Source organism: Quercus lobata, chromosome 12, assembly GCF_001633185.2.
Source record: "Quercus lobata isolate SW786 chromosome 12, ValleyOak3.0 Primary Assembly, whole genome shotgun sequence".
Taxonomy (NCBI): domain Eukaryota; kingdom Viridiplantae; phylum Streptophyta; class Magnoliopsida; order Fagales; family Fagaceae; genus Quercus; species Quercus lobata.
Window position 1 is genome coordinate 7,214,930 of NC_044915.1, and position 23,590 is coordinate 7,238,519.

The following is a 23,590-nucleotide window of genomic DNA, read 5'->3' on the forward strand; positions in this document are numbered from 1 at the left end:
GGGCAAGCTTATATTTAATATTCATGCATAAAGTAGTTGTTACAGAGAAGAAAGATATGTATAGAGAAATAGACACATATTTTATTAAGACAAAGGAACAGTACAGTGTACAATGAAAAGCTGAAACAAAGCCTACATTGAAGCTAACTACGTAAGTAACGAAAAATACAAGAGAGTGAAGATAAAGCCGAGGAGGTAGCACAGAGGAGAAGTTGGCTACTGCCTCGAGACCTTATTCCTCCTCAATGCTTTTGCACGCCCATAACTCAGGCAGCAAAAGAACCCAACTTGGGGCCTGCACCGGTGAAGAAAAGGTGCAGGGAACCTGACCTCAGGCTAACACCATCTACAGAAAAGGTGCAGGGAGCCGGAAGTTGGGGAGCCCTCGCAAAAATTTGCCTGCTACAAGGCAGACGACGCTGATGGCGGAAATTCCTTCTTCTGACATACCAAAAATCTGGCATGACCAGAACCTGCTTCGGATTTTGACTAAAAGAAGGAGGAGTACCATCTTCCTCCTGTCAAGACGGAGGACTGGCTTGAATCTGTGCCATCCTTGTCCATACCATATCACCTTGAGGATTCGGTGCCTCTGAAGCGTGCGGAGACCTTTCATCCCCATCCACGCCTCAAACATCTTGCTTTGAGGCAGTGGCACTAGAAAGAGAGATCGCGGATATGGAAGAAATATGGTTCTGAAGGGAACAGGAGAGTTCATGTGCAAGTGAAGTGATCCCCTATCCCATTTATACCCAGAAGTAAACCGGTGGCATTTAATTCACGCAGCGTCCCAAGGAACGCTACAGACAAAACGTCTCTGGCTCGATTTCCAACGTCGTCTGCAACCCTGAGGTTAAAGGAGTCTCGAGAAGGCGCACCTCGAACACTGGGACGCCAAAAAGTACCGCGTGATCAAAGACTATGGAAATACCTCTTAATTTGCGGGCCCAGTAAATTCGCGGCCCAGGCCCGTTCAGCATAGTAGCCCAGGGACAGAACCAAGGCCTTGCATGGTCCTCGGACCCAAGCCTATGGGAAAACCAAGTACAAAAAAATAATTATTACAAGTTTTGGACAGAACCAAGGCCTTGCATGGTCCTCGGACCCAAGCCTATGGGAAAACCAAGTACAAAAAATTATAATTATTACAAGTTTTGGACAGAACCAAGGCCTTGTATGGTCCTCGGACCCAAGCCAATGGGGAAACCAAATACTTGGATAAGAAAAGGTTTGAATTTCGTAAGATGGGTTACTTAATAAAAATGTCAGGTCACTTCATCCACGGCTTAAACACCATAAAAGGTTAAGACCAATAAAGTTGTAAGGAAGGTGGTGGAACGCCCCAGCATTTAGTCGTATAAGAAGGCTGTTCATTTGGTGGGTGATATATCTTCAAATGGTTATTCCTCACACGGCATCAAACCTTCGTCTTACTCCTCGGCTAGCATGGGGTAAGTATTACTTTTCACTAGTCGGCCTTATTGTGCCAAGCATTTCTATTAAAGTTATGGTGACATCTTTTTATTATCAAGTATTTTGGTCTTAGTCGTCATTGATTTAGATGCTATATTATTGTGCCGAGCAGCATTTGTAAATTTAAAAAAAGAAAGAAAAGGCATAGAGACAAAACATGCGAAATAAAATAACAACAATTTTTATTAATACGAAAAATTATTACAACGTACAAAGAGGGGCTCAAACGAGCCTATACAAAATGTGAACTGCCTAAGCAACAATTACATCCGTAGTACAGATAAGTAAACTGTCAGGCGTCTTTTAAACTCGTCTTCAAAGTCTCTCCAATCTCTGCCTCAATACTGCTCATATTACGATAAGAACCTTCTTTGGGAAAAAATGAAGGAGAAGGAAATAGTAAGGAAGAAATCAATGAAGAAGATGGAGGACATGAGTAAAGAAGGAGGAGAAGAAGAGAGAAGAGATGAAAAGAAAGAAAAAGGAGCAAAAGAGGGAGAAGTGAAAGCACCAGGATGGATCTGGTGCTGGGAAGACTAAGAAAGGGAGACGGAGGGTAGCACCAGTGAAGGAAGAGAGGAAGAAGTAGAGACACTTAGTCCCTGCCTCGATCCTGACTCCCAACACACTGGAGCCATACTAGGTATGCTCATAGGAGAGCGGTTGGTACTGATGATGGGTGTTCTCGACTCAGTCACGCCGAAAGTTTGACGTGACAAGTCCCTGCTTCGGATTTTGACTGAAAGAAGGGTGAGGTTGATTTTGAGTCTTCGCCACCCCTGTCCCGATCGAGCCATAATGAGCTTTATTGGAACATGGCGTTTATGGGAGGGGTTTGGCTCCTGCATCACTCGTTGTTATGGTAAAGTGTATCACGATTTAGTTTATAAACCAGTGGGTAAAATGAACCCTAGGGGAGGCCAAGTATTTCAAATCTCAGAAGGATGAAAAGGGATTCTTTACAAAAACAATAACCTCCTCCCTTCCTTCTTATACAGAGGGTGGAGCGGGAGACATTTAATAGGTTCAGATCTCCAAAGGAATCTACCAACACAAACATGCCGGTTCCGTTTCTCCACCCCATCAAAACAAACCGCCGAATTAAAGTAGTCTCGTAAATAGTGGTCATTAAAAGCGCGTCTTGGATACCCAAACGATAAGAACGCATCAAGCGCGATATCAAAAAACTGTCTCATAGACCGGTGCATTTCTTGGACAGATGAAGAGCCGCCAGCATTATTAATAGGTCAAATTGATTAGGCCGTGGGAAGAGGTTCGGCATCACCAAAACCCCCCTTTCCAACCAAGAGGTTGGACAACCGGGTTTTGAGGGGCTATTGTGGGGCCCAAATGATTTATGGGCCAGGCGCATCTACCCGGGGAGAATCCAAAGGCCCAAACCGAGGAAGGCTATGGCCCAAGCTCGACAAAATAGCCTATGGATACCGCCGAGGACAGCTCAGTTCTCGGCAGACCCAAAGTCCCCCCTGAAAGAGGGGTAAAAACGGTATAGGACTGAAACTTGGAAGAAAGATCTAAAATATCCGGGGAAAGTTGCCCTTACTGCCATTCAATACTCTGAACCTGACAGAGTCGCATTCTTTGGCTTTTACAACCACCCCCAACGACTTTGAATATGGGCTGATGGGACAAGTATCAATCTTGGAAAGGTTGACCCTATACGTGGACGAAGGACAATGAACGCAGGCAAATATAAAAGGAAAAATAAGTAACCTAAAGAGGGGGTTGGGAAAAATGGCCAAAAACCAAAGCCTCCCAGCTCACCTCCAGGAGAAAGACTATAGGGGTGAAGAAAAACTTAAACTTGTACGAACACCACGAAAAACCCACCGCCTGTCGATCAAGGCCTAGCCTTCCAAACCCACGCTCTACAAATGATATTGTTAGGGCCTTTTCACGTGCGAACCCGACACTGTTACGGTCCGCCACGAATCGTGTCCTTACAATATCCATTCCCTTAATTAGTTGATAATCATGGATTTACGTCTCAATCTAAAAATCATGGTGGAGTTTTAAAAAAATGGTTAATATATGGATTTCTTCTCTTCTCTCTACCTGATAACATGGTTTATATAACTTTTTGCATTTCACATTTTGAGAAAAATAAAAAAGTCCTATTATAGTATATAACTTTTTTTTTTTTTGAAGATGCATATAAAGTATAATGTTATTTAGTTAAGTAAATATATATGGTAGACTCTAATGTGCAAAGCAAATGAAAAGTAGGTAGGTTTTACAATATCAAAGGAAGTACAAGTTGGGCCTAAAAACTGTAATCGAACAAAGTAGTTCTTCTGTTCTCTTTTTTTATTTATTGAATTTATTCATTTTATAGATAGGTTGAAATTTCATGTATGGATGTGTTTACAAATTATGCTAGCTATATCATTTATTTTCATTTTATATGTTATTGACATCAACATTGGGGATTTAATTTGTTGTGGTTTCCGTTTGATGCTTTCTTATGTATAGTCTAGCTTTTCTAAAAGCAAAATTTGCTGCCAATTTAAAATTGGATAAAAGAGAAATATATATATACATATATATATATATATATATATATATATATATATCTGATAAATTAGATCCATCAATCAAATTCTAATGTGAGTCTCTCTTTGCTTAACTTTGTTTTCCATATTTTTAATGTTTAGAAATTTAGATTTTTCTTTTATATAATAAAAGTTGGACTTATAAACCATTGTTGCACTGAGTGACCTCACCAAATTGCAGATTTTTTTTTTTAGATTTTAAGAAAATAGATATAATTTTTTTTTTTGGTTTATCTTCTTCTACTATAATTTTTAAGTTGATAAGAATCTTAATTTCATTGCAATCCAAATTCTCCATCTAATCACTTATGATCTCCTATAATTTTTAAGTTAATAAAATTCTTAATTTAATTACAATCCAAATTCTTCATCTAATGCTTTATAAAAAAATCTTAATTAAAAAATAGCAACGTAGTATAATCTTGTAGTAACTTTTTTTTTTTTTTTGGTTGGGTGAAAATCACTCAAGTTTTGGTGTTTTCTCCCATGCTTTCAAGGATAAAAATTAAATTTTCATTTGAGGTTTCCACTTAAATATGCTTTCAATCATTTTTTTGAATAGATTTTGATTATTAAATTCAAGGCTTTTCCATTTAATATTACTTGAGCCTTAAATCTCAATATATTATGCAAAATCCTTTGATATATTTTTTTAGGTATCTCTTTTTATATTAGTTATATAGTTATCTACCATCTTCCATTCAATTATTTTAGACATATATATGCATTTATAACACCTTTTTTTATGAGCATTTATAACACCTTAGTTTCATACATTATGCATTCATCATATAACTTAAAAGTAAAATATTCATTTATTTTTATTATTTAATTTTATGTAAATTAATATAAAATTTTTTTTTTATATATGAATTTTGATTAATCCGTGCCTCGTACGGGCATATACTAGTATGTGTGTATAAATTACAACTTATTCACTTGTGGTTTATCTAAAATTTAAATTGTCTACTTGTAGTTTGAAATTTGATACTTTACCTACTTGAAGTTAGCTCAATTAAAATTCCGTAATCCACCTCTGTTAAAAATAGGGTTTAATATTTAATTTTGCTCCATTTTTATGTCTTTCTCCTCTAAAAACACAAACAACATAAAAATACAAGAGAAAATAAGATCAAAAGGTGGTTGGTAACAAATTTTACTCAATGTCTTAGCATTTCAAACATGTATTTACACTCATTGCATCATATGCATAGATTCAAACAAATACTGTAAAAGAATCATCAATCTAGCAAACATATGAATTCCTTCATCAATTTTTAATTATAAAAATCTTGAACTAAAATCTTTCCAATCAACCTTAAATCCAAGCATCATCAGCACAGAATTCAAAACCCAGATTTGCCCATAAAATTTCAGATGGGTAAGTTGTAATCAGCCCATATATATATTTGTCTTTTTCAAGCAATAAGCTAAGCAACCATCGTTTAAAGAATGAAGAAAGAAAAAGAAACATTGAAAATTTTGATATGCATAAAAAGGAAAACAAAATAAGTGTATCCGAACCAATGATTTGATCTACACTAATATATATAAATATTTTTATTATTTTGTCCAAATGGAAAAACTCCATATCAAAAGTAGTAAGAACTGTGATGAACTACTGGCGTTGTAACTTTCTATTTTAGTTATTTCGTTGACAAGGATATGAACATTCTGCATTCCATGACAATCTCCAGACGCAAGCGTGGCCTCATGGTGCTTAAGATCGACCTTAAGAAAGCTTTCGATAGACTTGAATGGAGTTTCATCCATTGCTTCCTCATCTGGTTCAACTTCCCAAAAGCGTGGATTGACCTTATCATGTCATGCATCAACTCGCCCAACCCCTCGGTTCTTATAAATGGCGAAAAACTTGACCCTTTCCTTCCTTTAAGGGGCATCCGCCAGGGTGATCTCCTTTCACCGTACATCTTCATTCTATGCACGGAGTACCTTGCTGACCTCATAAACTCTGAGATCGCTCTTGGAAATTGGACTGGAGTGAAAACCTCTAGAGATGGCCCCTCATTCACGCATCTTTTGACTTGATCCTCTTTACTAAGGCAACCAAGAAGAATAGCATCACCATCAAAAGAGTTCTTGATACCTTCTGCAACTGTTTCGGCCAAAAAGTAAACCACAGCAAATCAAAACTCTTCTTTTCGCCCCACACTAGTGCTGAGAATATCGTCACCATTGAAAACGAGTTGGGCATGAACCGTACGAATGAGTTTGGGAGATACCTTGGTGTCCCCATCATCACTGATGGTAGAGACAAGCGAGCCTTTGATTCCATTGTCGACAAGGTCCGTGCTAAGCTCTCTGGTTGGAAAGCTAGATCCTTATCCATGGCGGGTTGCCTCACGCTTATCAACTCTGTCACCTCGGCCATGCCCACCCGCCTTATGTAGGGCACCATGCTTCCCCAGAAAACTTGCACTGAGATAGATTAACCGACACTTCCTTTAGGGTGACTCGACCATAAGGCAAAGAATGCATGCTATTGGCTGGGATGTTGTCACAAAACCAAAACACCTAGGAGGTCTAGGTATATCAAAGAGCATGAGCCGAAATAGGGCCCTCCTAGCCAAAAGATTATGGGAGTTCCTGTTGGGTTACACGTGTGAGTGAAGTCCCACATTGAATAAAGATGAGAAGAATGAGGGATGAAGATGCTGCTGTCAAAAGGAAAACTACCAGAATTGAAGTCCATTGATTTTGACATGTGTGGAAGTTGCATTTTAGGAAAGCAGAAAAAGGTGAGCTTCTTGAAAATTGACAGAACACCGAAGGCTGAAAAATTGGAGTTAGTACACACTGATTTGTGGGGGCCTTCTCCGGTTGCATCCCTTGGAGGTTCAAGGTACTACATCACTTTTATTGATGACTCAAGCAGAAAGGTATGGGTTTATTTTCTGAAAAATAAATCTGATGTATTTGAAACTTTTAAGAAGTGAAAAGCCCATTAGGCAAGGGGGAGTAAGTAGGACTTGTTCATGGCCCATAGAGAGGTCTTGAAGCCCACAGAGAAGCAGAGACTCACACGTGAGGGGGAGATTGTTGGGTTACACGTGTGAGTGAAGTCCCACATTGAATAAAGATGAGAAGAATGAGTGGTTAATATAACATAATTGAGCACATACCCATTGGGGTTTAGGCCTTTTGGGTTAAAGTGTGTCTCTATATGTTATATTAATTACTCAAGGAAGCTCCCCAAGGTGTTTATCTTCCCAACAAGTGGTATCAGAGCCCATGGTGGTGTGCGGCGAAGGTGGTGAGGTGTTCATGGTCCCTACCCAGCGGGGATAGAGAAAGCCTAAATGGCCCACACATGAAGATCCTGGAGAAGAAAAAAAACCCAACAAAGAATATTGCTAATGGTGCTAAATAATGGTGTGATGCAAGGTTCCCATGGACATGGACGTGCGGGGTTCCCATGGATGTGCGTGCGGGGTTGACACATGGTTCCCATGGATGGCGTACGAAAGACTCATGGATGATGCATTGATGAAGTGAAAAGCCCATTAGGCAAGGAGGAGTAAGTAGGACTTGTTCATGGCCCATAGAGAGGTCTTGAAACCCACAGAGAGGCAGAGACTCACACGTGAGGGGGAGATTGTTGGGTTACACGTGTGAGTGAAGTCCCACATTGAATAAAGATGAGAAGAATGAGTGGTTAATATAACATAATTGAGCACATACCCATTGGGCTTAGGCCTTTTGGGTTAAAATGTGTCTCTATATGTTATATTAATTACTCAAGGAAGCTCCCCAAGGTGTTTATCTCCCCAACAAGTGGTATCAGAGCCCATGGTGGTGTGCGGCGAAGGTGGTGAGGTGTTCATGGTCCCTATCCAGCGGGGACAGAGAAAGCCTACATGGCCCACACATAAAGATCCTGGAGAAGGAGAAGAAAAAAAAAAAGAGCCCAACAAATGAATATTGCTAATGGTGCTAAATAATGGTGTGATGCAAGGTTCCCATGGACATGGACGTGCGGGGTTCCCATGGATGTGCGTGTGGGGTTGACACGTGGTTCCCATGGATGGCGTACGAGAGACTCATGGATGATGCATTGATGAAGTGAAAAGCCCATTAGGCAAGGGGGAGTAAGTAGGACTAGTTCATGGCCCATAGAGAGGTCTTGAAGCCCACAGAGAAGCAGAGACTCACACGTGAGGGGGAGATTGTTGGGTTACACGTGTGAGTGAAGTCCCACATTGAATAAAGATGAGAAGAATGAGTGGTTAATATAACATAATTGAGCACATACCCATTGGGGCTTAGGCCTTTTGGGTTAAAGTGTGTCTCTATATGTTATATTAATTACTCAAGGAAGCTCCCCAAGGTGTTTATCTCCCCAACAGTTCCATACTAAAGCAAATACCCTAGTACCTCGAATGTCACCAAAAGAAAATCTTTGACGTGGAACAACATTTTAAAAGCCAAATCCATTTGTGATGAAAGTAGCCGTTGGATTATCAAAAATGGCGAAACAACCCACTTCTGGTATGACAACTGGATCGGTCATGGTCCTTTCTGAAACCTCATCCAAGGCTCGCTTCACATTCTTGACACCACCAAAGGTTAAGGATTGTTGGGATGCCAATGGAAACTGGAACTTAAATGCTTTATCATTTGCCCTTCCAGACCAGGTCCACGACATTATCCGAGCCACTCCCAGACCTCTTCTCTCCACCTTAAGTGACCTACCCACGTGGAACCTTTCCCCAAACGGACAGTTTAATCCTTGCACGACCTATCTTCTTGCTGCAAACCTTCCTTTAACCCATAACGCCGCTGCCTGGAATTGGCTTTGGAAATCACACACCCTCCCAAGTGTGAAAACATTCCTATGGCTTGCATGCCATGACCACCTTCACACAAAAAAATCAACTCCTCAAGAGACACATTATAAATGATGACTCATGCCCTCTTTGTCTTTCATACTCTGAAATTACAATTCATATTCTCAGGGACTGCCCAAGCATTCGTCCCATATGGCATGGCCTTTCAAATAATTCACTCCCACTGGATTTTTTCAATCTCAACCTCACAGAGTGGCTAAAGCACATGTCCACCTCTTCATTGGTCATCCCATCTTAGCTGAACACTCCTTGATCCACAACCCTCCCTTTTGCCATGTGGTCCATATGGTCGGCTCGTAACAATAAAAACCCTCTCCCAGGAAATCACTCACACCCTTCCACCCAAAAGATCCAACATGAAAAATAATGTTTTTTACGTTGGTTGGAAACCCCTTCCGTTTGGTTTCTTTAAACTGAATACGGATGGGTCGACTAGGGGAAACCCGGGTTTGGCCTCGGCAGGTGATCTGATAAGAGACCATAATGGCATGTGGATCGACAGCTTCTGCAAAAACATTGGTTTTACTTACTCGATGGCTGCTGAACTATGGGGCTTAAGAAATGGTCTTAGCCTAGCCAAAAACCTGAACATTAAAAAGCTCCCGATAGAAACTGATGCTCAAACTGTTACAAATGTGCTTAACTCCCATAATGCTTATTCTAACTCTCCACATCCTTATTTGAATATTATTAATGACTGTAGGTCCCTCCTCCAGTGTTTTGAGGAAGCTCGGATTGACCACATTCACCGTGAAGGAAATCATTGCGCGGACATTTTGGCAAAGGAAGGAATTCATAGTGCTAGCTCTCTTTATTTGCATTCCCATCCCCCCTCATGTATTTTGTATCAGCTTGCAGCTAACGCTTGGGGTATCACATACCCTAGACTTTGTAATCCTTAGTTTTTTTTAATGAAATTTTGGTTTACCAAAAAAAAAAAAAAAAAGAAAAAAAAAACTTTTTAGCGAACCTAGCTAGTAATTTTTTAGGTTGAAAAATCCTAGAAACTTATTTTGGTTTTCTCCTGTATGTCAGTGCCCTTATGAACAATCATAACAATAAAAGAAAAAAAAAATTAAATAACAATTTATTAAGTTTTAGGATTTATTAACTAGGATATGAATTTTGACTACTCCATCTAAAGATGTCATTTTCTTTATATACCATTCATAATTGTTGAATTTCCAAATGATTAGAGATTAAAAACTATCTCATAAATTATATTTTTAAATTTCATGTTTTCTTTTATATAAAAAATTATGCATAAAAGAAGAATCTAAGTATCAAATATTAAATAATATTCAAGTGACATAAAATTTGACATGCATATTAAAAATATAGACAATATGTAATTCAACGACAAGATTATAATATGAATTTAAAAAAATGTTATCAAGTTATGTAATATTGTAAAAATTATAAACCCCCAAATTGACCCAATTCCGTGTCAAGAAACTCAAGAGAGAGAAATAAAGATAGAAAATATTAAGAATTTGAGAGAGAGAGGTGTAAGAGAAAACTAAGATGGATGATGAGTATTGAGACAACACAAAAAGGATTTTTACCATTTTAGAGGTTGGTATATTTTGTAAATTGTGAAAATGTGGTGAGGGCTAAAATGAGTAATTTAAAAAAAAAAAAAAATTATTAAGACTAGAATCTTCAGTTATTAAGACTAGAATCTTCAGTCCCCCCACCCCTCTCCCCTCCAAATTTGGGGAAATTAAAAAATAAGGGTTAAGAGGGGTAAGAATTCCCTCCAAACCCTTCCTCTGCCTTTAAAAAAAACATTCAAACAGGGTTAATTAAATATTCTCTTCTCTTTACTCTCTTCTCACCTCCCTCCATCTAAGCAAGCCATAAAAGAATTGAATGAAATATGATATTTTTCTTTTTTATTTTCTATTGTGTTTGTGATTTTATAAATGAAGGGATATATATATATATATATATATATATATATATATATATATATATATATATATATATATATATATATATATATATATATATATATAATTTTACTTGTATATCTTATAGTTTCTATATGTGTGTTTATAATGAAGATAAAATTGGTATTTCACCTTCATTTTATTAACTTAACATTTAGTTTTTTTATTATTATTAGATATCTATAAGATTTTTGGGTTTTTCTTTTATAAATTTTTTATTTATTTAAATCAATAAGATTTTAAGAACGTGGCATCCATATGTTTGATTTATTTATAGGAACCTTATAGAAAATGTTTATTCCTTCCCAAATATTCCTAGGTTTATATTATATATATATATATATATATATATATATGAATGAAGTGTAAGTTAAGACAAATCTCCCAATTAAAAAAAAAAAAAAATTAACACTGTCATAGTTCATAAATTTGTTGGTAAATTCTAGTGTTCACATGTCAAAATTGGGTTGTATCAATAGAGTTGTGTAAGGGTTGAGTCTAGCTTAGAAATTACTCAAAGATGAGAAAGTTTTGATTTGCTTAAAGATGATGAGTTGCTTATATTTTACCCATATCTTTTGCATCATTAATTTTTGAGTGATACTTCATTAGAAATTTAGTTAAATAAAAAGGTATCAAATAATATTAAAAAATGAGAAAGTTTTTAGTCATAACAAAATCTTATAACATTTGATCATTAGGCTTGTTTTGAGTTGTGGTGGGTTTGGGGAATTTTTTTTCCTTTTATTTTATTTTGACTTATGGTTGGAAAAACTTCAGCTTGTTATGAAAATATTGTGAGATTTTTATATATTTGTAAAAGAGCTCAAATAAAAATTACATCAACTCCAACTCACCATTTTTTAGTTACCACTAATAGAAAATTTTATTATAGAAACATTAAGATTACATCAGGAGCGACAAGATGCTATGAATAATGGGGAAAACTTCTAACCAAGAAACTGAAACATGAATGCTTTTGCAAATATTGCAAGATCAATGCTCTAGAATCTTAGGTCAACGAACTTAATAGATGAGTGTAATTTCCATATTCCATGGCATAAGCTACAAAATCTCAAGCTAGTCTAATTGGACATGGTCCTTGTTATTCAACTTAGGCCTAATTTCCCAAACACCAGAGGATCCAAGCGATGGCATAAATAAAAAACTTCAATATGAGGCTCATGAAGACGGTTCAACAAGTTATTTACTACATCATTGTGGACAACTGAAGCACCAGTCCTCCAAGGCGACAATTCAAAAGAGCAAGTGTGACCGTTTCAGGCCCCCATCATTCACAGTTCGGGTTTGAGAGTATATATTGTCCACTTCACCAAATTACATTAAGTTTTTGTTACTAACCCACTCACTCCACAATTTTCTCCAAAATTGCTCAACATTACTGATACTTTGACCATTGCAGGGCAGGGACTAACACACGAAATGGAGCTACAACAATCTAGACCTCAGCTCCACCCCCTTGTGCCACTTAAAAGAGGCAAAATCTATTCACTCTACCGAGAATGTGCTAAAAGTGGTTCATGTTGGCCTTCTTTGTTTGTAATCCTTCTCAGCTTTTAGAAGGGATAATCAATTTCAAAACACACCCCTCTGCCATCCCACATTCCTTCCTCTCTTCTCCCTTTTTTAAATTCACTATTTACAATGGATTTAAGACCTTTGAACCATAAATATTTTTGTTGAAAGCGTAATGCTATGTGCACAATATTTTCATAACTTAAAAAAAAAAAAAAAAAAAAAAAAATCCTAAATAGCAAGTTATTATTGGTTATAATATAAGCCCACTACTTACATCACTTTTTTATCCACCAATATTAACTTGCAACCTAAAATTTGTTGTGAAATTGTTATGGATGTAGTAGCTTTACTCTATTGAAGTCACCAAGTGGTGCCAATTGAGCTACAAGGTGACGTAGATGATTACTGCAGAGAGAGAGAGAGGTACAATATAACTTCATGAGCTAACTTCATAATTGTACACCTTTCCACCCAATGAAGTCTAATTCCATATTGTTAGACTACTTTAATCACAATTTATCTCTATACAGGGCCAATGGAATCCTCTGTTAAACTGGAAAGTACATCATGTCACACCAAACAAAGAAAAGGTAGAGAGAAACAGCTTCTATGCAAGATTTGTAAGAGAGACTCTTCACTATATCAAAACAGAAAATAAAACATTATTTTCCATCGACTTGACTGCCCTCATGTAAGCTTATTTAATGATGAAAGCAGCTGATCCACAAAACATTTTCCTGTCAAGTAAGACCTTATGAAAAGATAAATATTATCAACAGTTAAAATTCTGCCGATTTTGATAAAGACAGTAAAATTCTCTCATTTCAACAAGGACAGTATTGATGGGAAGTGGATTTAACTTCTCCATGTTCTCCTAAATCAAATTCATGGATGAGATCTAGAGGAAGAACAATGATTGGTAAAAGTCACCGCTGATGAGAAAATGCTATCTCCGACTCTTTTTGGGCCTTAATCTTTTGAAAGCCATAAACGTGACAGCAGCAGATAGAGAGTACCTGAGCAAAATAAAACATGACATCAGAAAAGGTAGTGTAGTATGTCCCAGAATTTCTTAACCTTGCGAGAGAATTTATCTTATAATTCTGTTGGCCTGTTGCTTGTGGAAATATGTGTGGATTTCATATCTTCAACATATTATATAATTAAGTAAACAACTAGTATGTAGAAGAGTGCAATAACATGCTAAAATACATTTTGGGATTTGTGCCTCCCACATCAACCAAACCCCACAAGCATGTTTTTCTTTCATTGATGTACAGTGATCAAAACATTTTGATAGTTTGATTAACAGAAATGATGTTTGAAGTAACAGTCGCTTCCGCTTTACATAAAGATGTTCCCATAAAGATGTTCCCATAGAACTTAAAACAAATATCTAAATTATGCCTTATTCAAATAATAAGTATATGAAATCTTTGAATCATCTGTGGCTTTGAGAAGTTTATGGTAAGTTGGTAGCTGCTTAACATGCTACTAGCATAACTAAGTATGAACCTTTAACAGAACAGATTGTTATTTTCACTAACAATTTGTTGACCAGTTTTCATTATATGTTAAAATTAACGAATTAAATTAATTTGATTATTTCCCAATTGACCAGGGAAATATCATAGTGGCACTGCTGGCCTATATATAGGTCCACAAAATGGTAAACAAACATGACAATTGGAAGATGAACTCCTTCCATTCTTGGAATAATCATGAACAATATAAACTGAGATCAAGGCATAAATGAATAAAAAATGATTATGAATGCAGTAACAGCAAACCAGTCTTTTCAGAAGAGGATTGCAAGTGCATCCAAAATTTGGTGTATCTAAAGATGCAAAAGCATACCATGTGAATGTATAATTAAGATGGTCCTGTGGCATTACTGAGCTGCAAATCAAGGTATTAGCATCTTTTGGGATCGGGTATGGGTTACTTGGATTGACATTTTCGTTTACGTCTTCAATGTAGATAGTATTCTCAGGAAGTCCAGCAGCACGAGCCAATGCAGGAACATCAACATAGAACCACTGACAGGAGCTTGGATCATTTGCTGGAACAAATATGCTAGGCTTCTCACTCCCACGAACTACTCCAACAACTTCTGAAGGAATGACAGCAGGGGCATTGACCTGTAAGTTGCAAAAATTTAGATTGTATCTTTGATATGCCCCACCTGAACAAGGCATCAAGTAACTACAAAACAAACCTCAATATTTTTGGGCTTCTTAGACCAAATCCTCCACCAAGAGCTGCTTTCGCTATCTTTGACAGATGGGGTTGCTGTACTGGAAGGAAGTTCGCTGGATTGTAAATCTTCCAAAGACTTTTCTTTCCAACTACGAGGAACCCATCCTCTGTTAACCAATATTGGCGACTGCATGCTGGAAGAAAAATATTCAATACACTTTTAGCTAATACTACAAACCATCAATCAGTCAAGACAACACAACCTTTTTTTTTAAGATATGAAGGAGAGGATAAAACCTTGAGAATTTTTCTCTCCAAGACAGTAGAACCCTACTTTAATTTTTTATGGTACAAAACACTGCTTGTTGAGAAAACTCCCAAATCTAGGATACAATCTAAGCCAACAAGTAATGTCAAATTGTTTGAGCCAATATTTGGCACATCAATAAAATCAAAGAGCCCTTGTAACTGGATTGTTTTGATCACCTGTGGAAACACATATCACTATGATAGGTGCATCTAACATATGTTCAATGTCCAGAAATATTTTACTAACTCCGTCCCATATATTTTTTATATGTTGAATGTCAATGAAAAAAGATCACTTCATGAGAAAAGATCACAAAGAAGCAAAGACGTACAAAGAAAAGGGAAAAAAGAAGAAGAAGGGAAATTACACTTTGCCAACTTGTAGTTTAAAAAATGGTACTTTACCCACCTGTGATCCTATTTGTTAATAATCCATTACCCATCTGAGGCCTTGCCGTTACTCTAACACAATCTAACTTAAAAACATTTTAGAAAGTGAATCAAACACACTAAAACCAAGAGAAAGAAACCCGATGCCACACTCTTCACTCTTTCTTGTCGGATTCAGCCACTCCATGAAGATCATCAAGTGAAATTTCCATAATCACTTTCGATTACCATTCCAATCAAAACCCCTATAAGAGAGTTTGAGGAATACCCCTCTGGAGTGAAGTTCCAACCCCTATAAGAGAGTTTGAGGAATACCCCTCTGGAGTGAAGTTCCAAGTACGTTCTCTAACCTAGGGTTTTTATGTTATTTTATTTTTTTGAAATTGCAGAAATTGATGGTAATTCTCCATGTTGTTTCTATTGAATTCTGTGTTAGAAATTGCAGAAATTGATGCCCAAGACTGAGGAAGGTGATGCTGATACATGCTTGGGAAGCCTGATTCAAGCTCTGGAAACTGTTAGGAAAGAAAGGCAAAGAGAGTGGAAAAGAAAAAACTAAATTGTAGTCTGACTGTGATGATGAAGAAATCAAAAGAGAATGTGGACAACTCAAAGGATACTGATAAAAGCAGAAGTTAGGACACAAAACCAGATCTGGGAAACATGTACCCAGAAGAAGATTTTGAAAGTTTCCTACAGAGAAATCAAACTGTGAATACCAACAATTAGATAAATAAAAGAGAAAACAGACTTCAAAATTAAGGGAAAAGAAAGAAACCCCAAGAATTTTTGGCATAAAATTAAAAATGTTGGGGATTTATAAATTAGTTTTTTGGGTTTCATTATGTGGTTAAGTTCTAAAACCAGAGAACTTGGTTTAGGTGGGGTTGATATAGGAAGAGAAGGTAAAGGAAACAAGAAGGACTTTGTTTAAAATCAATACTTTAAAAAAAATTCACATAAAAAAAATTGAATATGAATTTGTAGAGAATCTCTTAAAGATTGAATATGAATTGGAGCTTTTTATATTGGAACTTCTCTGTCCAATAGTTCACATAAAAAAATTCAATCAAAGATTAACTAGAATACATATGACATATGAAGCTACTATGTTAGCTTCTCTTTGGGCAACAGAAACTTCAAAGGGCTCAAAGCTGTTAAGTAATGATATTGGCTTTTCAGTGTGTTTGATTCACTTTCTAATATGTTTTTAAGTTAAATTGTGTTAATGGCAAGGCCATAGGTGGGCAACGAATTGTTAATAGATAGGACCACAGGTGGGTAAAGTGCCATTTTTTAAACCACAAGTGGGTAAAGTGTTTTTCAAGAAAACCACAAGTGGGCAAAGTGTAATTTCCCCAAAAAAACCTATGAACAAGGAAGAAGCAAATCTATAAACATCAAAAGGGAATCACTAGATGTGAGTTCCCAAGCCCGAGACCAATCAAACAGAGAGCCCATAAATGAGGCAAGGAGTTGATTCCCCAAACTCTCCACATCTTCAAATGTACAATTATTACACTCCCTCCAAATGCACCACATCAAACATAAATGCTGTCAAATTCCAAATATCAGACAAGTACTTCCCCACCAATTCCTCCATCCAAATAGCAGGTTTATCACCCTTCCTTGTAAAACCCAAGAGACTGCAAATGTTCTACCGTCAAAGCTCCACAAAAGATAAGCCCTCTTGCCGTGAATCATTAGATGATCCACAGTCTCCCTAATATACCGACACATATAACACCAATCCACAATAGAAGATCCTCTTCTCCTCAAATTATCACCAGTGAGTATTTTTCCCCCTGCTGCAATCCAAACAAAGAAGGAAACCCATCTTGGTGCCTTAACCCCCCAAATGCCTTTCCATGGGATGATGACAGAATAAGAACCTCTAAGCTTATTATAATAAGAACAGATATGGAAGTCCCCATTCTTTTTCAACTTACACCACATACATTCCCCACTCTCAGTTGAAGGGTGTTAGTCTCCAAAATTTCAAGAAACTCCACTACTAATGCCACCTACCAATGATTAAAATCACGAAGGAACCTCACATCCCAACTCCTCTCCCCCACACCCTGCCTCACCAAAGATGACTCTACAAAAGCCTCCCTATTAATGGCAGTCTCATACAAAGCCGGGAAGACTGCTTTAAGTGGATGGTTACCACACCAACAGTCATGCCAAAATCGCACCCAGTTCTCCATCCCGTTCACAAACCGAGTACAATGACTAAAGGTTTCCCAACCCATTCTAATGTTTTTCCAAAGACCACAACCATGTGAACCCCTACCCAACTTGGAAGTCCATCCCCACTCCTCTCCCCCACACCCTGCCTCACCAAAGATGACTCTACAAAAGCCTCCCTATCAATGGCAGTCTCATACAAAACCGGGAAGACCGCTTTAAGTGGATGGTCACCACACCAACAGTCATGCCAAAATCGCACCCAATTCTCCATCCCATTCACAAACTGAGTACAATGACTAAAGGTTTCCCAACCCATTCTAATGTTTTTCCAAAGACCACAACCATGTGAACCCCTACCCAACTCGGAAGTTCATCCCCCCCCCCCCCCCCACCCGCGTCCCCCCTCTCTCTTCCCCGAATTTCATAGCTATCACCCTCCTCCAAAGCCTTGTCTCCTCTACCCCAAACCACCCCAACCATATTGCTAGTCTTGTTTAGAAAATTAAATTTTTTGAGGGGACGCCTTTTTAATGTTGTCTTACAAATTACCAAAACTACCCTCATTAATCCAAACTTAAGTGAAAGAATGACATTTACTTTTCAAATAAAGGATATCTTAGGAAATTTATCTATTAACTTTGAGAGGAAAAACTTTTGGTGCATCCCAAAATGGAATACGGTACCAACAATTTGGACACAATACTATTAATTGCTATTTCTATTTAGTTTGTTTTTTTTTTTTTTTCAATACTAGTCAGGTAGTAATCCCTTTTCACCCCTTATTTCTCTAAGGTCATATATATATATACATATATATAGTCGGAATAGAACGCTTTAGTGTCCATTTTTGTATTCTTCCAAAAAATAACCATATTAAGGACATACAGGTAAATTGAGAAATTAAAAACTGTCCATGAAATTCTACTCCCACTAACAAGCCCCAAATATACTCTGCACACATTAAAAAGCCACATTCTTAAAATAAAAAGATAGAATAAAACAAATAAAAAGTAAATGTAAAAAATTTAACTTCCACAAAATCAGGACACATGTTTTATACATAAACTATAACTACTTGTGATTAAGACTTAATCATATTATATTTTTTTATTAAAAAAAAAAAAAAAAAAAAAAAACTTTGTACACATGCATAGTGCATGTGAAGATGCTAGTAGAATATAACAGCTTCTTTGAGCTTGGTTTCAAGCCAATATGAGAAAAATTAATAGATATATTACAATAGGGTACAGTATAGTTTCTTTTTTGAGAAAGCTTAAATTATGTGAGTTCATCATTAGGTTTTTTGACCAGAAACTTACTATGCCAATCTGCATTGTATGTAGAAGATGGCGAGTTACGTTACAATGACTAATGAAGCTAATAAACTCCTGCTGCATATACCTCTCAGTGTTGTTGGGGATGGCAAAAGGGGTGTGATTACATAGTAGCCGTTTTCAGTCACTCCAGAAATGCTTCTTGAACGTGGACCCACATAGACTGATCTTTTCTCATCAAAAACTCCTTTGCAACTAACCCTCCTGAATTCCAGAGAATCCAATTTTCCATTTGATGGAGATACATTGTTAAGCATCAGAGGTTCCATTTCCAACCTATTCTGTCTATATTCCAGCATTTTTATCTGCAAAATATAAAACATTGTCAAACATAATAGTCCACTTAACTCAAATCAATTCAGTCTTTGACTCAAAGCTTTTGGTGGTTTTGTTAACTAAATCTCATGGATACAGATATGGTCACAAACAAAAATTTGACACAATAAGAATGAGCCAACCCATCATATTGTCCAAAAAATCAAAAAGTACTGTTTGTTGCGAGGACTCACATAAGCTTAGAAGCATATAGGCAATGTGCAAGGTCAAAAGGTGAAAGGCAGGGTGAAGCTTCCTAAAGCATTAGGCATAAGTATCATAATCTGCTGAAGCATTAGTCATTCTTTCTCTGATATACTAAAGTTTTTGGATTTATGTACTTTCATATGACTTTTGACAGCCCTTGTACTCTGCCTGTGAACTGTGGCTGTGTTGCACTTATATTTCTTTGAATAAAATTGACGTTTACTGATAAAAAATATAATAATAATAAAGAATAAATATATATATATATATTTAAGTCTATATATATCAATGCTTCTACCAACTACTCTTAAGGATCCATAAGAGTTGTTCCTGTTGTCACTCCTTATTTCCTATTTTTCTACTTCTGTTCTGCATCAAAGTTCATATGGTAATGCTTTAAATTTTTCTTGAAACATCTTATGCTATCTATTTTCATCATACCAAAAATTCACAAGACTTCTAAATATATATTTTACTGAACATTATGTAAATAATTCATGTTACATATTGCTACCTCTGCAAATATTTACCAAACAATGTTTTAGTGGAAAAGTCAGAGAAACTCTTTTTTTGATAGTTAAAATAATTTTATTTTAGACAAGAGAAAGAATATATAATACAAGACTTCTCCACAATGTAAACCACAAACTCAACCGCAAGCTATTTAAAACTCTAAGAAGGAACAGGATTGGTCATTGGAAATTGCCTAAGAGAACCATTGCATCTTAGCAAGGATTGTTTGACATCAGGTGTTGGGCACTTGACACAAACAAATGTTATACTGTTTCACTCTTGCCAAATTGTCCAGAAGACACATAACGTGACAGCATCCCAAGCTTTAGATATTTGTTGAAGTTGAAATCCCCTTGGCAACAACTTAGTAATTGAACTATGTTCCTCTGCATGATCCAAGATACTCCAAATATTGAAAATAAAACTAACCATATATCTGTTTCCCTCTAGCCAAATTGTCTAGAAGACACATAATGTGACAGCATTCCAAGCTTTAGATATTTGCTGAAGTAGAAATCTCCTTGTCAACAGCTTATTAATTGAACTATGTTCCTCTGCATGATCCATGATACTCCAAACATTGAAAAACAACTGACCAAATATCTCCTGCCACTATACAAGAGAGTAAAAGGTGATCAATGGATTCTTGTTCTTACACACGAAAAACCGGCCACAGACTCACAAACACAGAGAGAGAGAGAGAGGGAGTGAGTTACCGGCGGACGGCGGTAGGCGTCTAGGCTGTAGCTGGCCTGGTCGTGACTCGTGACTCGTGACTCGTGAATGGTGAGCCTGCCGAGCTGCAAGAGGCGACTCACGATCAGTGGTTCCACGGACTCAGGCGAGAGCGAGAGATACTGAGATAGAGCGTCGGTCTGAGAGAGTTGAGTGGCTGAGAGTAGAAAAATGTTATTTATAATAGACAGAGCCGCAGAAACAGCAATCCTAGCTCAAAACGACGCCGTTTTGATATATTTTGTTTTTTAATTACTAAATGAAACGAATCGTTTTTGCAATGAGGTAACCAACTCGTGAAGAAAACTAGTCTTTAGCCTTTCAATGTGTTATAACCCATATGAAGCTGTTGGACTAGGAAATGCGATATGCATAAATTATACACTGCAATTGAGTAATAGTTGGGACTTGTGATCCACCATTGCCTTACCATTAACAAAAGGACAATTAAGCTTTAAGTTATATAGAAGAAGAAGACTTATATTATAGTCTAGTTTTTACATAGAGAGTTACACTCAAAAGACTGCGAAAGAAGATGATTACTAGTACAAAGTAGATAACTAACAAAGAAGATTGGAACTAGCACTTGAGAAGGTGTCCTAACTTTTTTTTTTTAAAATAAAACAAGAGCTTGTGTTTTGCTATTTGCAAGGGTTCACCAAGCTTTTCCATCCATTAAGATATTCTTCATCCAATGGAGATGAAGATATAGTTTTTGGCTGTTCTCAATATAACCTAGGGCCTCTATTATTTTATTTTCTACAAGATCTTTATCTTTTGTGATTTGCTCTATAGTTTACGTGTAGCTAACTGGTATTCCTGTAACAAAGTAATCTTTTACCATAAACTTTTCGAAAATTGATTCCTTGACTCTTTTGTTTTTTCGCACAAATTAATTAAGCTTTGAGTAATAGTTGGGACTTGTGATCCACCATTATTAGCGACCATTGCCTTACCATTAACAAAAGGACACTTAAGCTTTAAGTTATATAGAAGAAGAAGACTTATATTATAGTCTAGTTTTTACGTAGAGTTACACTCAAAAGGCAACGAAAGAAGATGATTAATAGTACATAGGTGTCCTAGCTCCTAACATTTTTTTAAGTAGCTTTTTTATGTAATTAATTTGTACCAGGCTTCTAGCATGCGTATCACATGATTCCATCGATTAAGATATTCTTCCTCCAATAGAGGCGAAGATTATAGTTTTTGGCTATTCTCAATATAACTTAGGGCCTCTATATTATCTACAAGATCTTTATCTTTTCGAAAATTGATTCCTTGATTATTTTGTTTTATCATACAAATTAATTAAGCTTTGTAATAAAGTTGTGGTTATGGAAGGGAAATCATGAATTAATGTGCATAACAATAGTATAAACTCACATAACACAAATAATACTGTTAGGAATATGAAATAATTGTTATCCCTTTAGTTAGGTAGCTAGATAGTTGATTGAGATTATGATGAGTTAGTTAGGATTTGAACACATGTAGCTCATTTAACACATGGCTTAATTCATAGAGCACATGTTGAATTAACTAGCAAATTATCTTGAACTATGTGAGCCAATGACATTAAAGCTAGTCTTCTTTAAATACATGATTGTAATTCAATATTAGATATCAATTGAAAAATAAACCAATTTCTTAGTGCATTAGTGCATCTCTCTCTCTCTCTCTCTCTCTCTCTTTCTTAATCTCTTTATTTCTCTATGGAGGGTGACTACCTCGAATTAAGTCAATTTCTTTGCATATCAATCCGCCTACAATTCATACCCATCCTTATTAGGAACCTATAGGTTCCTAACAAATACTTCGGCCAAAATGGCCATATACCACTATTTAGCAAAATATTTAGTAATATACCACTGTTTACGATATATTTATGTACGGCACCGAGATCCCAAGACCCATATGGGCCCTGGGCCCAGGCCCAATGGAACGGCCCCATTGCCCTAAGCCTTTCTTGAAACTACCTTCATGTAAAAACAAGTTTTGGGTCTCGAATCCTGAGAAGTGTTCGGCATAAGCTTTCCCGAACAAGCATATGAACCGTGTCCGGGAAAATCATGAAATGCTCAGGAAACTGCATTACCGAGTACAATCGACTAAGCTGGAACCAAGTTCCAAGGTCATAATTGTTGCATCCCACTCTCACCTAAACACCCACTTAAAGCAGATAATATTTGACCTTCAATAGCACTAACGATGACTGTAATCATAATCTCCCCACTAACCTTAGCTATAAATAGCAGAAGTTTGGGAAGAGAAGGGGGTTCAAAAAAAAAGAGAGAAAAACAGTGAAGGAGGAAGAGAGAATGAATATTGCTTTGAGTCTCTCTGCCGAGAACGACCTAGAGTAGAAAATCGTGAAGCCCACTCTACAAATAAATTGTGAGCCCAAGTGAGTTCAAGCCCAACAGTCTCACCTCTGGTTCTCACAATTTAGTAATTTAATACTTTTTAAAAATTCAAGTTTGCCATATAACTCGAGTTCCAGAAGTTTGAGTTCTTTGAAAAAATAGCCTTTAAATTTGTCGTGCCATTTTTTATAGAACTCAAGTTACATAAAAAAATGGTGGCTATTTTCCATGGAACTCGAGTTTGCCTTGTAACCTGAGTTTCAAAAACTCGAGTTTAAAAAAAAAATGATTGACCCCTAATTATTTCACAAACAGTAGTAAATCTATACATATTTTGCCAAGGCGAAAATGCACTTTTCCCTACATTTTGGGCCTTGTTACAATTTGGTCCCTAAATTGATTTAGCTTCTAGGTCAGTCCCTGATTTTCAAAAATCGTTTTCAAAATAGTCTCTACCGTCAACACAGTGACAGAAAATGCTTAGGTGGCAAACGGAAGTACCAGGTGGCATGTTAGATATGATGTGGCTAATAAAATAATAATAATAAAAATTATTTGGCTTTTAAAAAATAACACATCAACATTTTAATAATAAAAAATCCATGTCAGAAAATTTAAAAATAA

General features: G+C 36.6%; 1 pseudogene; it reads right to left on the reverse strand.

The window, feature by feature from the left end:
• Positions 1-12,857: 12,857 nt before the first annotated feature.
• Positions 12,858-20,515, reverse strand: LOC115972608 (annotated as a pseudogene).
• Between the last annotated feature and the right edge of the window lie 3,075 nt (positions 20,516-23,590).